Source organism: Myxocyprinus asiaticus, chromosome 35 (assembly GCF_019703515.2).
Source record: "Myxocyprinus asiaticus isolate MX2 ecotype Aquarium Trade chromosome 35, UBuf_Myxa_2, whole genome shotgun sequence".
NCBI classification, from domain to species: domain Eukaryota; kingdom Metazoa; phylum Chordata; class Actinopteri; order Cypriniformes; family Catostomidae; genus Myxocyprinus; species Myxocyprinus asiaticus.
The window spans coordinates 18,844,816-18,858,413 of record NC_059378.1 but is presented as its reverse complement, the minus strand read 5'-3'; the positions used below and the strand labels follow the sequence as shown (position 1 = coordinate 18,858,413).

The 13,598-nt window shown below is 38.5% G+C and overlaps 1 pseudogene; it reads right to left on the bottom strand.

Moving 5' to 3' along the window:
* Positions 1–13,598, bottom strand: part of LOC127425866 (WD repeat-containing protein 18-like) — a 99,504-nt pseudogene that overhangs the window by 21,887 nt on the left and 64,019 nt on the right.

The window sequence follows — 13,598 nt, the reverse complement described above, 5'->3', positions numbered from 1 at the left end:
GGTTACACAATAAACAGCTTTTGGGATTTGATTCATTTTGAACTCTTGTAGCCTGTGGACCATCTTAGGAGAGAAAGACTAAACTCTTTATTAATTCTATAAAAAAAAATTCTGCAGATTTAGTAGTTATATGCCTTTTCCACCAAGTTAGTTATTGGTATTGGTAAAATCCACTATTGGTCAACCTCTATTGTGCAGCCCTGAAGTATAATGAAATTAGTGTAATGACACGCTGTTAAGGCAACATGCTGTAGTGGCCAAATGAAAATAAATCCCCCTGTTGGCTTTCCCGTCTGACTGGGCCCCCCCAAAGTCCTGGGCCCGACACAATTGATTAACACTGATTAGCTACTGCAGATACAGTACATCACCTGTGTGTTGGCTCCCAGTCTCAGACACACACCTCCAGTGCCTATCCCATCTCCCTGCTCGGAGAGGTTCAGGTGGCGACTACATTTTGGCAGTGGGATGGCTGGACGGCTGTCAGGAAGGAACATATTGGCAGGTGCTGATATGATGGCAGCATAAGTAACAGGACCTGTTAAAAACAGAAGACTGGGGTTCTATTTCAAATTATCCTTAAATATTCTCATACATCTTATACATTTGTCCCAACTGTAATATGTCAGTCCTCTCTGAAAATCATAGAAGTTTTGAAAGAGTTTGTGAATACTGATGTACTGAGTGAACATTTTCATTTTTAAGGAATGAAAATTCTGAATACAAAGAAAAGACCAAAATCTAAGTTGATATTCACTGCAAATCTGTTTGCACATTTTGTTCAATTGAAAACATTCAGGGGCAGATTCACTAAGGATGAATTGTACCTGGTAAAAGCGCATTTCTTTTGCACACACTGTCAATGCTAGTTTAGTGCCCGATTCACTAAAAAATTATGCAGATCAGGCACCGATGCAAATGCGCCTACAAAATCACTATACAGCAGAGGATGCCGCAGACCATCGTATTTGTTACACCCTGCCGTGACTGTACACATGCATCTGGATGCCAATTTATAATGCTCTCATTATTTAATCATTATTTGATGAATTATTGCTGATATGATTGGTTGAGAATCTTCACAAACATCTCTTTTAAAGAAAATTAATTTTACTGCTAGCTTTCATTCACTGTAATAGTACAATCTAAATTGCAGCAGGCAATTTTTGTGAATGAAGCGAAATACAAAATGAGTCTAATTACATAGAAAGGAGCCGTGTTTGCGCAGAAACAAATGACAATGACTTCATTTAAATACTCAAGATGCTGCACAATTTCAGTCCTGATTGCGTCTGCTAAAATAGATTGAAAGTGGTTAGTGAATAAGATGCAGGCTTTTGCGCTGAAATATCGCGTGCAAAAGTGGCACATCTGTTTAGTGAATCTGCCCCTCAATGGGTCACAAACCGTTTTAATCAGAAATGTATGAACCAATGATGTTTAATGTGCACATGCACAAATGGGATTCAAGAACTAAAGCTTAGAGGATTTTAAGAGAATAACTGCTTACCGTACATTTTACCTTCACACAATCTGCTGATACCATCTCAACATTCAAGAACCAGCTGAAAACACATCTGTTTTAGAGCACTTAACCAATCCACACTAATTGTACTTACTACTAAACTTCACTTGCACTTACTGTACAAAAAAAATCTCGGTTTCTTCTGCGCTAGTGCCTATAATACTCCAGACTCCTTGAGAGCTTGGCAGTACAACACTGTAGATGTTGTTGAACTTTGTATGAAAAATTGCTTGCTATGTTCCTCATTTTTAAGTCGCTTTGGATAAAAGCATATGCTAAATGACAAATGTAGTATTTTACAAACCCAAAGCAATCTAAAATTTCTAAAAGTTTCCAGAGATGTGGCGAGGTGATGCCAGACCAGTGTCCAACACTGAATGAAGCCAAGAGGATGGATTCTTGAACTGAATTTAAGATTTTCCCTTTTCAGTCCTTTCCCGAACAGAAACTGAGATGATAAAACCACTCAAAAACTTTACGACTTAAGCACTCAGAAGTGCTAAAGAGCTCTTCAGCTCCTGCTTACAATGCAGGACATTTTTATTTGCCCATTACTGTCAGTCTTGAACATACTAACACCAAATTACTGAAATCCATCTGACCATCTGAAAAACCTATCTCGCATACAGTCTGAACTAAACTGGCAGGTTTGTCAGACAAGCAGGAGAAGGTTTGTTTGTTTGTTTGAGCTGACACTGTGTCTGCAGCACTCTCAGGAATAAAACATTGTTCCTGCAGTTCATCCGAGATTAATTAACAACATCCAGATCCAACTGAGCTTCTGGCAACTGCTGTCTATTGTCCGCCTAAAAGAACTAAACACAAATCATCTGTTCGTTGCTACTGTACTACTGGGAACTGTGGCTGACTCATTTGATCTGCATTAGGTTATGAACAAAACATCAGCTAAGGCAGATCGAATGAGTCAACTGTATCAAAACAAAACTATTCAAAGCCTTTTTATTATTGATTAATTATTTTTATAGCAGTGGTTTAGTTTTTAACAATATAAAAAGCAGTGTGACCGTTGAATTATATAATGCTGATATGCACTGGTCCCAAAAGTATTAGGACACTCAAGTCAAAAAATATATGCATTTCATTTAATTAGATGACAACTATCAAACTGAGCGGCATTTGCAAACAAATACTGCTAGACCTTTTATCAGAACTACTTTTTTCAAATACTTTTTAGCAACTGGGTTCAAGGTGATTTTTAATGGTCGTCAGAACTACTTTTTTCAAATACTTTTTAGCAACTGGGTTCAAGGTGATTTTTAATGGACGTTTGAAGTTAACACATATACTTCACAGCTCCCACACCTTTGACCAATGAAGTTCCATGACTTTCCAATCTTTCCTGATTACTCTAACTGATTAAATATTTTAGAGCGGAGCATTACTAGAAAAATGCACAGTACTGTGCAAAAGTCTTAAATAAGGTGTTTCACAAAAACAGTTGTCTTAAGATGGTTATTTATATGTTCAGCTTTAGTGTGTCAATAAGAAACAAAAATTTTAGACTCCCATACATTCTTTTTGCAAATAGAAAAGATTAGAATAGAATAACAGGGAGCCCTGGAACAGATGGCATGGCCCCCACAGAGCCCCCCACTGAACATCGAGTGAGTCTGGGATAACGAAGAGACAGAAGCAATTAAGAGAGCCTAAATAGATAGAAGAACTGTGGCGAATTCTCCAAGAAGCTTGGAACATCGTATCTGCCAACAACCAAGAAAAACTGTCCAGGTGTACCTAGGAGAATTGGTGCTGTTTTGAAGGCAAAGGTGGCCACACCAAATATTGATTTAGCTTTTTTATGTTTACTGGACTTTGTATGACATTAAGTGATAAATAAAAACTATTAATGGTATTATTTTTGAAGAAATCCTCACTATGCAACATTTTTCACAAGTGCCTAAAACTTTTGCACAGTACTGTATATATTTAATTTTAAAATTTCCATGACCATAGGAACCCTGACTGCATTAAATATTGACTTGTTCAACTCGTGTTCGACTACTAGAAAGTGTCCAAATGATTTCAATCTTCCTTTATGAATACTTATATCTATTGTTTTTTCATTTCAAACTGAACAAACTCACTTGAAAAGTGTGCTTGTGCTTGTGCTATATTTCTTAAAAATAAATACCACTTGGTTTGCCATTTTTTATATATGATGCAATGACATTCATATGCTTTAAAGAGTGCCCAAATACTTTTTGGGGCCACTGTATACAATACAGTGTAACGATAGGATGTACACAGAATTGCTCTTATTTATAGCACTTACTATACACAATATTTATTAAAATTTACACAAAATAAATAAATAATTGAAAACAGAAAATGTTTGAGACTCTCAGTAAATTTTGGAACTGACACTGGCAAAATGACCACTTCTGTTAATCAGCCAAGCAGGGACAATTCTTGGTGGATGCCGATAATCTCAAAATGGACAAATATTGCCTGGCCATAACAATTTCTAACACTTTTAACATTACACATTATTTTTATTTTTATTTATTTTATTTTTTTTTGTAATAGAAAGATTTCACAGCATCTGCATTAGTTTAGTCACACCACAAGTGAAAGCAGGCATGGACCAGCAGGAACCCAGAGTTTCCATTATGGCACAAAAATGCCAGTGATTTTCCATCAAAAACAGATGGAACCCAATAAACAAACAAAAACAATTACATTAAGTATTCATACTTCAAAGACATGGCGGAGTATTGGTTTTCTATGACACAATTTTGTCCTGTCGCCCTGACATTCACTAAAGATTAATCAATGGATAATTTCACTGAGAATGTGAGAGAGTGAGGAGATATATCACACAGAATAGTCTGTTGGCAGATTAGATTAGATTTATAAACTGTGTTGGCGTTTGATAGAAAAATAAAAAAATGAGTTCCATAGTTCACATGGGCTGAGTCATTCCAGTGCTGATGACATCAAAAGTTAAAACAGGTCACATGGGAAGCATCCTGCCAATGCTGGAATGGTTTGTTATGGGTTTTCTGCTCCCCTGTTAAATGCTGCAGGACATCATTAGATTGAATAATAATAAAATTATAAAAAAGACAATTAAAAAATAAGACACCTGTGTGCAAGTGTGGTCTAATTAAAATAGCACAACTCTATTGTAAACCTGAAAACAGATATGGAGATGGATTTTGGGTGGCTAAAACTAAAGAAAAGTTTTGGCAAAATATTCAACCTGCTCTTTTCCATACAATGCAAGTGCATGGGGATATTACATTTACCAAAAAGCAGTCCATATAACTTGTGCACTTTTGAAGTCATACGATAGACTTGTGGGTGGAACAGATAGAAATGTACGTTATTATTTACTGAAAATCTTCTACTCCGCCATTCATGTTCATGTACATTGAAATATGATGCTACAAGACTTGGAATACAGCGCACAAGTCTGTTACAGACTACTGGTACAGTGCTTGTTTTATCATTTCTGAAGCTCCAGAAATTGAAGTCAATTTTCATTTTTGGTTGAACTATTCCTGAAAAAATATATACTGTATATGTCACAGGCCTCTGACTTTGTAATTTGAAGAATCATTGATTAATTGAAGACAGTCAGCGTAACACAAAGGGCACTTTTGCAGTATAAACATCCGGGTAGCACCATGCTTTACAAAAGAAAAAAAGACAATGACAAATAGCTTTTTGCAGAGCACTGGCTCAATGAACAGTGTGTATATTAATCCCTGTTTTTGAACGATGCCACAGCAGTTATGATAAAACAGGTAAGCAGTGATGCAGCGGCAGCTGCCTGGAGGACGCAGTGTGGTCTCTCGGCTGTGCGGATTTGGCGAGAGAAACATGCTGCTCTTGTCCAAATGCATTAAATTATGAGTTTTTTGATCAATTCAACCTGGATCACAATTTCTGAGAAATGATGCAGACTTTCATCTGAGGCCTCTTCAGGCTTGCAATGCCATCATCTTGATGGTAGAATTAAATCATCTACGTGACTATTGAAGTCAAATTGAAGTCAATTTTCATTTTTGGTTGAACTACTCCTTTAAATATATATATACATATACACTGTATATGTCACAGGCCTCTGACTTTGTAATTTGAAGTCTTCAGATTCAGAATCATTGATTTATTGAAGCCAATCAGCATAACACAAAGGGCACTTTTGCAGTATAAGCTTCCGGGTAGCACCATGCTTTACAAAAGAAAAGAAAAAAAGACAATGATAAATAGCTTTTTGCAGAGCACCGGCTCAGTGAACAGTGTGTATATTAATCCCTGTTTTTGAACGATGCCAAAGCAGTTATGATAAAACAGGTAAGAAGTGATGCAGCGGCAGCTGCCTGGAGGACGCAGTGGTCTCTCAGCTGTGTAGATTTGGCGAGAGAAACATGCTGCATTTGTCCAAATACATTCAATTATGAGTCTTTTGATCAATTCAACCTGGATCACAATTTCCCAGAAATTATGCAGACTTTCATCTGAGACCTCTTACAATGCCATCATCTTGATGGTAGAATTGATACTTCTACATGACTAATAAGCATGCCCAGATGGTATCTGCATACCTCTTTCACATTTCCTGTATTGAGAATGGATTTAAATATGGTTAAATGTGTTAAATGAAGCTGAGAGTACTATACTCGGATTGGCTGATAAAGCATTATGAACTTAAAGTATTTAACAAACAACAGGGCTCCCACACTTTTTGACCAATGAATTTCCATGAATTTTTTGGTCGTTTTTGCTTACAAGATAAGGATTTTTTTGAAAACATTTTGATTCAGACCGACTTGACAATGAATCATTCATACCAATTTGTGATCCAGTTCAACCAATTCTTTCAGAAGAACCAACTCATGAGATTTGCTCATTCACTCACAGATTCACAGGTTTTACTCCACACATACATTCCCAAAGAGCAAACCAATGAAATATATATATATATAAAAGCAAAACTAAAAAAGTGTATATTCACCTACACTAAGTAAATTTTTTCAATGATTTCATCAATTTCCATGACATTTTTGGCCTGGAAAACAATTTTAAAATTCACTGATATTTCCAGGTTTTCCATGAGGGTGGAAACCCTGAAACTTGGAAGGGGTAGGGCCTCCCTTTGCTCTCAAAACAGCCTCAATTATTCGTGGCATGGATTCCACAAGATGTTGATGCATTCCTTTGAGATTCTGGTCCATGCTGACATGATTGCACCACGCAATTTCTGAAGATTTGTCAGCTGCATATTCATTCTGCCATCTCCCATCCAAACATCCCAAAAGTGTTCTATTGGATTCATATTTGGTAACTGGGAAGGCAGTTTAAGACAACTTTTGCTTTGTGACATGGTGCATTATCACGCTGGAAGTAGCCATTAGAAGATGGGTAATTTGTGGCCATGAAGGGATATACATGGTCAGCAACAATACTCAAATAGGCTGTGGCATGCAAGCTATGATTGATTGGTATTAATGAGCCCAAATTGTGCCAAGAAAACATTCCCCACACCATTACACCACTGCCACCAGCCTGGACTGCTGACACAGGGCAGGTTGGGTCCATGGATTCATTCTATTGGTGCCAAATTCTGACCCTAACATCTATGTGCCTCAGCAGAAATCTAGATTCATCAGACAAGGCTAAGATTTTCCAGTCTTCACATGTCCAGTTTTGGATAGCCTGTGCCCACCGCAGCCTCAGCTTTCTGTTCTTGGCTGACAGAAGTGGAACCCGAAGTGGTCTTCTGCTGTTGTAGCCCATTCGCCTCAAGGTTCGACATGTTGTGCATTGAGATGCTATTCTGCTCACCACAACTGTACAGAGTAGTTATTGGAGTTACCTTAGCCTTTCTGTTAGCTTGAACCAGTCTGGCCATTCTCCGTTGACCTATTTCATCAACAAGGCGTTACCATCAGCAGAACTGCCGTTCACTGGATGTTTTTTGTTTTTGGCACCATTCTAAGTAAACTCTAGAGTGCGTGAAAATCCCAGGAAATCGGCAGTTAAAGAAATACTCAAACCAGCCTGTCTGGCACCAGCAATCATGCCACTGTCGAAATCACTGAGATCACATTTTCCCCAATTCTGATGGTTGATGTGAACATTAAATGAAGCTCCTGACCCATATATGCATGACTTGATGCATTGCACTGTATAGTAAAATAAAGTGCTCTGTGAGTGGATATACTGTGAAGAAATGAGTCTGATGTAATGTGAGTTACTTGCCTAAATTAAGTAAACAAATTAAGTAAATCCCCTTTAAAAGACCCCTGTGTAAACATCTGCGTATTAGAAGCATGGAATTGGAACATGGTGAAGTTCAAAGATCTTCAAACAGAAATCAAACAAAGCGCAAAAAAATATCTTACTCGTCTGCAGGGATTTGGGAAATGATGAATTTTCTTTACGTTTTAATTATTAATTTGCTTGAGACTTAATCATTTATACTTTTTTAGTCTGCCTGCATGTTTCTTTAGATTTTGAGTAATTTGTATTTCCTGCTAAACCTAAGAGGACACAATGATGACCTCCAAAAGCTTTTCTGAGTGATGGTAAATTAATCCAAATATATGATTATTTACAGGACATAAAATCACGGTTACTGATAACAAGCAAATTACACAGGCTTAACCACAAAGAGCAAGAGAGATTGTGTGTATGTTTGGCATGTCTGTACATATAAGAGTCATGATCTAAATCGGTTAGAGAAAAGATTTTGAGTTAAATGAATTCTGCCTTGTTCAATTAACGCTGCATTAATATTTTTAAATAACAACAATGCTTGAGATGAAAATATTTCTTTTTTTTCTGCATTCTACATGCAGAAGACCTTTCAAACTAAGCAGTGACACACACACATAGGAGTGAGCCTGGCAGGAGCAGCAACGATTCTTTTAATTTTTTTGTGGAGTATGTAGGAGGCATAACATGAATGTTAATGTAGGTTTTAAGGCCTCATGTAGTAAAATTAAAGGCGTCTGCAGGTGTATTTACAGCACTCAAACATGAAAAGGTGAGGGAACCCCTCATCATAAATTCCCTTGGCATAATCACAATTTGCTCAGTGGAATTCTGCAGGACTTTTATATTTGACCCACACATAGAGAACAGCCCTGAAGATGAACCGTGACGAATGGCGACCAGGCGTTAACACAACGAGCGCCATCACGTCAGGGATCTGAACAGGCGACTGGCCACACGCCCATATAGGAAGCATTTTGCTCATTATACACACCACTGAAGGCGGGATGGCAAAGTCTGCTGATGGCCTTGTAATATTGTACTACATTATGTTAGCTGTCATTCAGTCGTGCATTTTGTTGTAGCTAAAGGCTTTTCTACTCTAATAGTCTGAAATGGCTTTTAAGAAAAACACCTGGAAGCAGGTTGGCGAAGCAAACCGTGAAAAGGCAATTCTGGACAAACAGCATAAATGCCTGTCTCGGGAAAGTACTAGGCTGTAAGTGACATTTTTTAGAGACTCTTCGAAGGATGTCTTAAAAAAATAAATAAATAAATAAATAAATGAGAGGAAATTATCAGTGCATCAAAAGCGTGAATGTTTGTATAGCATTTTTAACATGAGTCAAACGCTGGCCACATTTAAACTGCCTTAAAATTGAATCCTGGCAGAACATTTCTTTTAAACTGTGCTTACAGTCTAGTTCTGAAGAATCAAGGTAAATGTCCCAATTTCTGTTTGGTTTTCTGTTGACAAGACAGTTGAATAATGCATCCACATCAGGAGGCATCTTAACTAGAACAAGTGGATTTTTGTTTTGGAGAGGGGAAAAGAGAGTGTGTAAGAGAGAGACAAAGAGAAAATGAAAGATTGCTAATGCAATCTGAAAAGTGAATAACAATGATTAATTCTGAGAGAGAAAATGACAGAGTTGCAGCCTTATATACATTTCATTCTTATTTTACTTCACCTAACTAGAAAGAAAATGTTGGCTCCATCCTTCTTCTCTGTTGAAATACATTACAGCACAAACCCAGGGGCTTGTTCTTTAGCTAGTTTTCTTAATGCAATAACCACCGGAAATCACTTCAATTAGGTGCAAAGTATTTTCAATGCTGCCAAAATGCAATTTATTTCTCAATGCCCTAAAAGCACATACATTAAGAGGGAAAACAAGCACTGAAACACACATATAGGCTCTGTTTCAAAACCTGGCAAGCTACCTATATAGGAAGCATTAAGGCATCATAGGTATGCTTCCAATGCAAAGACAGTTTTAAAAGGTTCTTAGATACCTTCTTTTGGCCAAATTTTAAGACAGCATCACATATATTCCTTTGCAGAGAAGACAATTTCATAGTGAAAAGAATTCATCCAAGCTTGATCCAAGCAAAAGAAATGTTGATTATAAACACTAAATTATTCAATATCAAAAGTGGCGATAATAAAAAATGTTTTACCCAATATTTGTGTCTGCTGTTTATTTGTATGTGTGATGAGGAGGAGGGTGGGGCCGGGCCGTGACTATGCACGCCCGGCCCCCAATCGGGCTAATCAGCCGAGGAGAGGGATTAGTGCAGAGGGATGCGGCAGTTCGAGAGAGAGCCACACGCAGCTGCCGTGTGTGCGTTTGTGTTGTGTGTCTTTTTGCTTCATTACATATTATTTTGACCGTTCAGCCGGTTCCCGCTTCCTCCTTTCCCATTTTAACCTTGTTACATTGGTGCCGAAACCTGGGAGGAGGAGGGATGCGCTGTCCATCTGCCCAAAGGAGCAGCCGCGTCCTTCCGCCGGGGGACGGAGTCGTCGCTGCCGGCTGCCTGGACGCGGAGGAACGGCGGAGTCTGTGAGGGGAGGAGAGGCTCGCTGCCGGCTGCCTGGAGCGGTGGAGCCACTGCCAGGGTACGGAGGGGCTCCCTACCGGCCGCCATAACGCGGAGGGGTGTTCCATCCGCCAGGGGTCAGTGGACTTGCTACAGTCCAGCCAGGGAGGAGCAGAGGGTGGAGGAGTGATCGAGGACCAGGCAATGGCGTGTCTGGGAACCGGATAGCAAGTTTTTTTCCCTCTCTCACTGTCGCTCTGTCTTACCTCCCAGCTCTAGAGAGGTGGGAAAAATCAGGGCCAGATGGGGGGGGGGGCGGAAGTACGTCATGCCGGGAGTTCCCCGGCCTGAGGCAAAGGAGGGAGGAGTGTGACGAGGAGGAGGGTGGGGCCAGGCCGTGACTATGCACGCCCAGCCCCCAATCGGGCTAATCAGCCGAGGAGAGGGATAAGTGCAGCGGGATGCGGCAGTTCGAAAGAGAGCCACATGCAGCTGCCGTGTGTGCATTTGTGTTGTGTGTCTTTTTGTTTCATTAAATATTATTTTGACCGTTCAGCCGGTTCCCGCCTCCTCCTTTCCCATTTTAACCTTGTTACAGTATGCTTATTAGATTATAGCATAATAAGCTTAGCAACATGCTAACGCCAAACTCACTGTTGTTGACCCAATAGTGCCTACCTACTTTTTCATTCGTCTTGGTTCCGGAAGGATTTTTTACTTGTCCATATGGATTTCATAAACTAAAGTCTAAGCCATGAATCAAACCAACCAGCTCAGAGGTGAATCATAACATTACAAACTTTGATTTGAAGGAAGTCAAACACAGAGACAAAGGTACAAGACTGTGTACTTATAGTCTTTAAGGAGGGAATGAACTACAATCTCATGATGCATTGGGAATGACATACTATAAAAACGTTGCAAAAAATATACAACTATTGTTTTAAAGTTGTTAATTATAATTCTAGAATTAATTACGGCTGCACGGTTTGGACAAAAAGTCATATTGTGAATATTTTGAAAAACACTGCGGTTTAAACTGTGATTTATGATTAAAGTCATGTTTTTCACATGATCAACTGCAAAAAGGCTACCGAGGTTTTCACACTTGAGTCCAAAGAACCAAACTGAGACCTTTTTTTCCAATTCACCCACAAACAATTAAATATGCTGTATAAACAGTGAAACAAAGAAATTCAAATAGCACCCATCCACCGAGTACCTGTTTTTGTCCATTTTGAAAAAGAAGAAAAAAAAAACAAACAAAGTCAAAATAGTCTCTTTAAAACTGGACATGGATTAGGACATTGGGGCTCCAGAGACAAAGCCAAAGTAGTGGGGTTTGGGGGATCTTCTACCAAAAGATTAAAATATTTCAATGAGCTCATCAATTTTAGAGCTCTTTGTTATAAATATTAAAAGATAAAAATCAACTGTTAATTTTGAAGCTGAATGACAACAGTCAAGAATTTGCGCTTGAATATTTTTAGATACTCAAGGGGCATAGGAGGCCTTGCGACTATTAAGGAAATATATTGTTTGGGGGTTCAGGGGTATCCCCTGAGAGAAATTTTTTAAAATGTAAAAGTCTGAATGGCCTATTTTTATATTTTCCTTAAAATAAAAATCTAGCCTGCGAAAGGGTATAAATGAAGCATGTTATGTAAAAGAAAAAGTATTCGAGGACACAACACGGAAAGATCAGTGCTATCTGCGCCCGAGTGCTTGCGCTGTACACAGATCCGTTGTTTTGTCGCACTGATCACTTGAAGTATAGAAACGGTGAGATCGGGCAGCAAATGTCAAGATGTCTCGTGGTCCGGATGGAACCAAGCCGAGGTCCGGACCTGGACCACAGTGCACTATTTGGTGACCGCTGCTCTAGGCCTTAAAAACGAGTAGGCTTATACAAACTATTCTATACTGTATATGAGATGGTCCTAAAGAACGAAGCTAAATGTCAAACTGAAACTGAACTGATAACCTATTGGTGTAATTAAAATTGAAGTGAAAGTTTTGGTTAGTGTGTCACCATTTCATTTAATTGTTTTTATTCATTATTTTATTATATTTCCTTTAACAATGCATTATATTTTAGCATCTAAACATTTCATATAGATTTATTACATGTACATTCCTTCCTTTTCATTTTGTTAGATGTTGGTAATATTAGTTCCGCTTTCACTTGTTGCCACTGGGAGTGTAACAAGGGCGACATGCTCTCTCATGAGGTAAAGAAATTACAGGATCATGGAGGAAGAGCGCATGTTTCTGGACTCAACAGGTGCTACTGTTAATGCTGTGTGCTCAGCAATCATTTAATAAAGATGTTTGAATTATACCCCATCTTGTATTCTGCATTATTATTATGATACCTGTACCTGGCATGCTGCTACCGCAGATGATAATAAAAACCACAACAACGGTTTAGTGTAAATAAAGCGCTTAGTGCATGTAAGCAAACGGAACCAAACTCTGAGCACTTCTGTTCCTTTCAGCATGTGATGGAGTTGTGGAGCACAACTCCACACTCTAAAAACACAGTAATAATACTCAAACTTAATATAGACTGAACAGAGCAGTGCAAATAAACTTTGAAGCCAGCAGACTATTTATCTATTTAATTAAATTGCAGCCCTTTGCATTTTAATAACTGCACGAGGTCATATCACGATTTCAATGTTTTTATTAATTGTGCAGCCCTAGAATCAATCAATTTTATGTTTATTTCAAAATATTTTAAGTAATAATATAAGTAGTTTGAGAGTGTACAAAGACCAACTCGATTACAGTGTGCAGTCCTTGATAGACTGTTTTGGCACAGTTTGTTTGCCACATTCTGTAATTGCTGGATTTCCCCCTTAGGATCATTGGTAGTGTATTTCTTGAGCAGGAATTACAAATTAAATATGATTTTTTTTTAAATGAAGTTAAAATTACACAGACTGATGGCTTCAGCAGAAGCATTTAACATTGATTAACAACGTCTGAGCTCATGGTTAAGTTATTGTTAATAGTCAATTCCCATACGGGAAAAATTAATGGGATTTTTACTTCCAGGACTAGACTGATGCGCTCTACTGTAATCATTTAAGAATAGATTCAACCGTGTGATTCGCACCACGAGTGCTATGTGCTATGTTAGTGCATGGACTTGCTACCTGTGAAAGTCTTCCAAATCGGTCACCAATGAGGTTCCATTTGAGTTAGGATGCTGCCTTAGAAGGTAACTTAATAGGTTTTGGAACAGAGCCATACACCTTCCCAAATTAAACTCTACAGCATC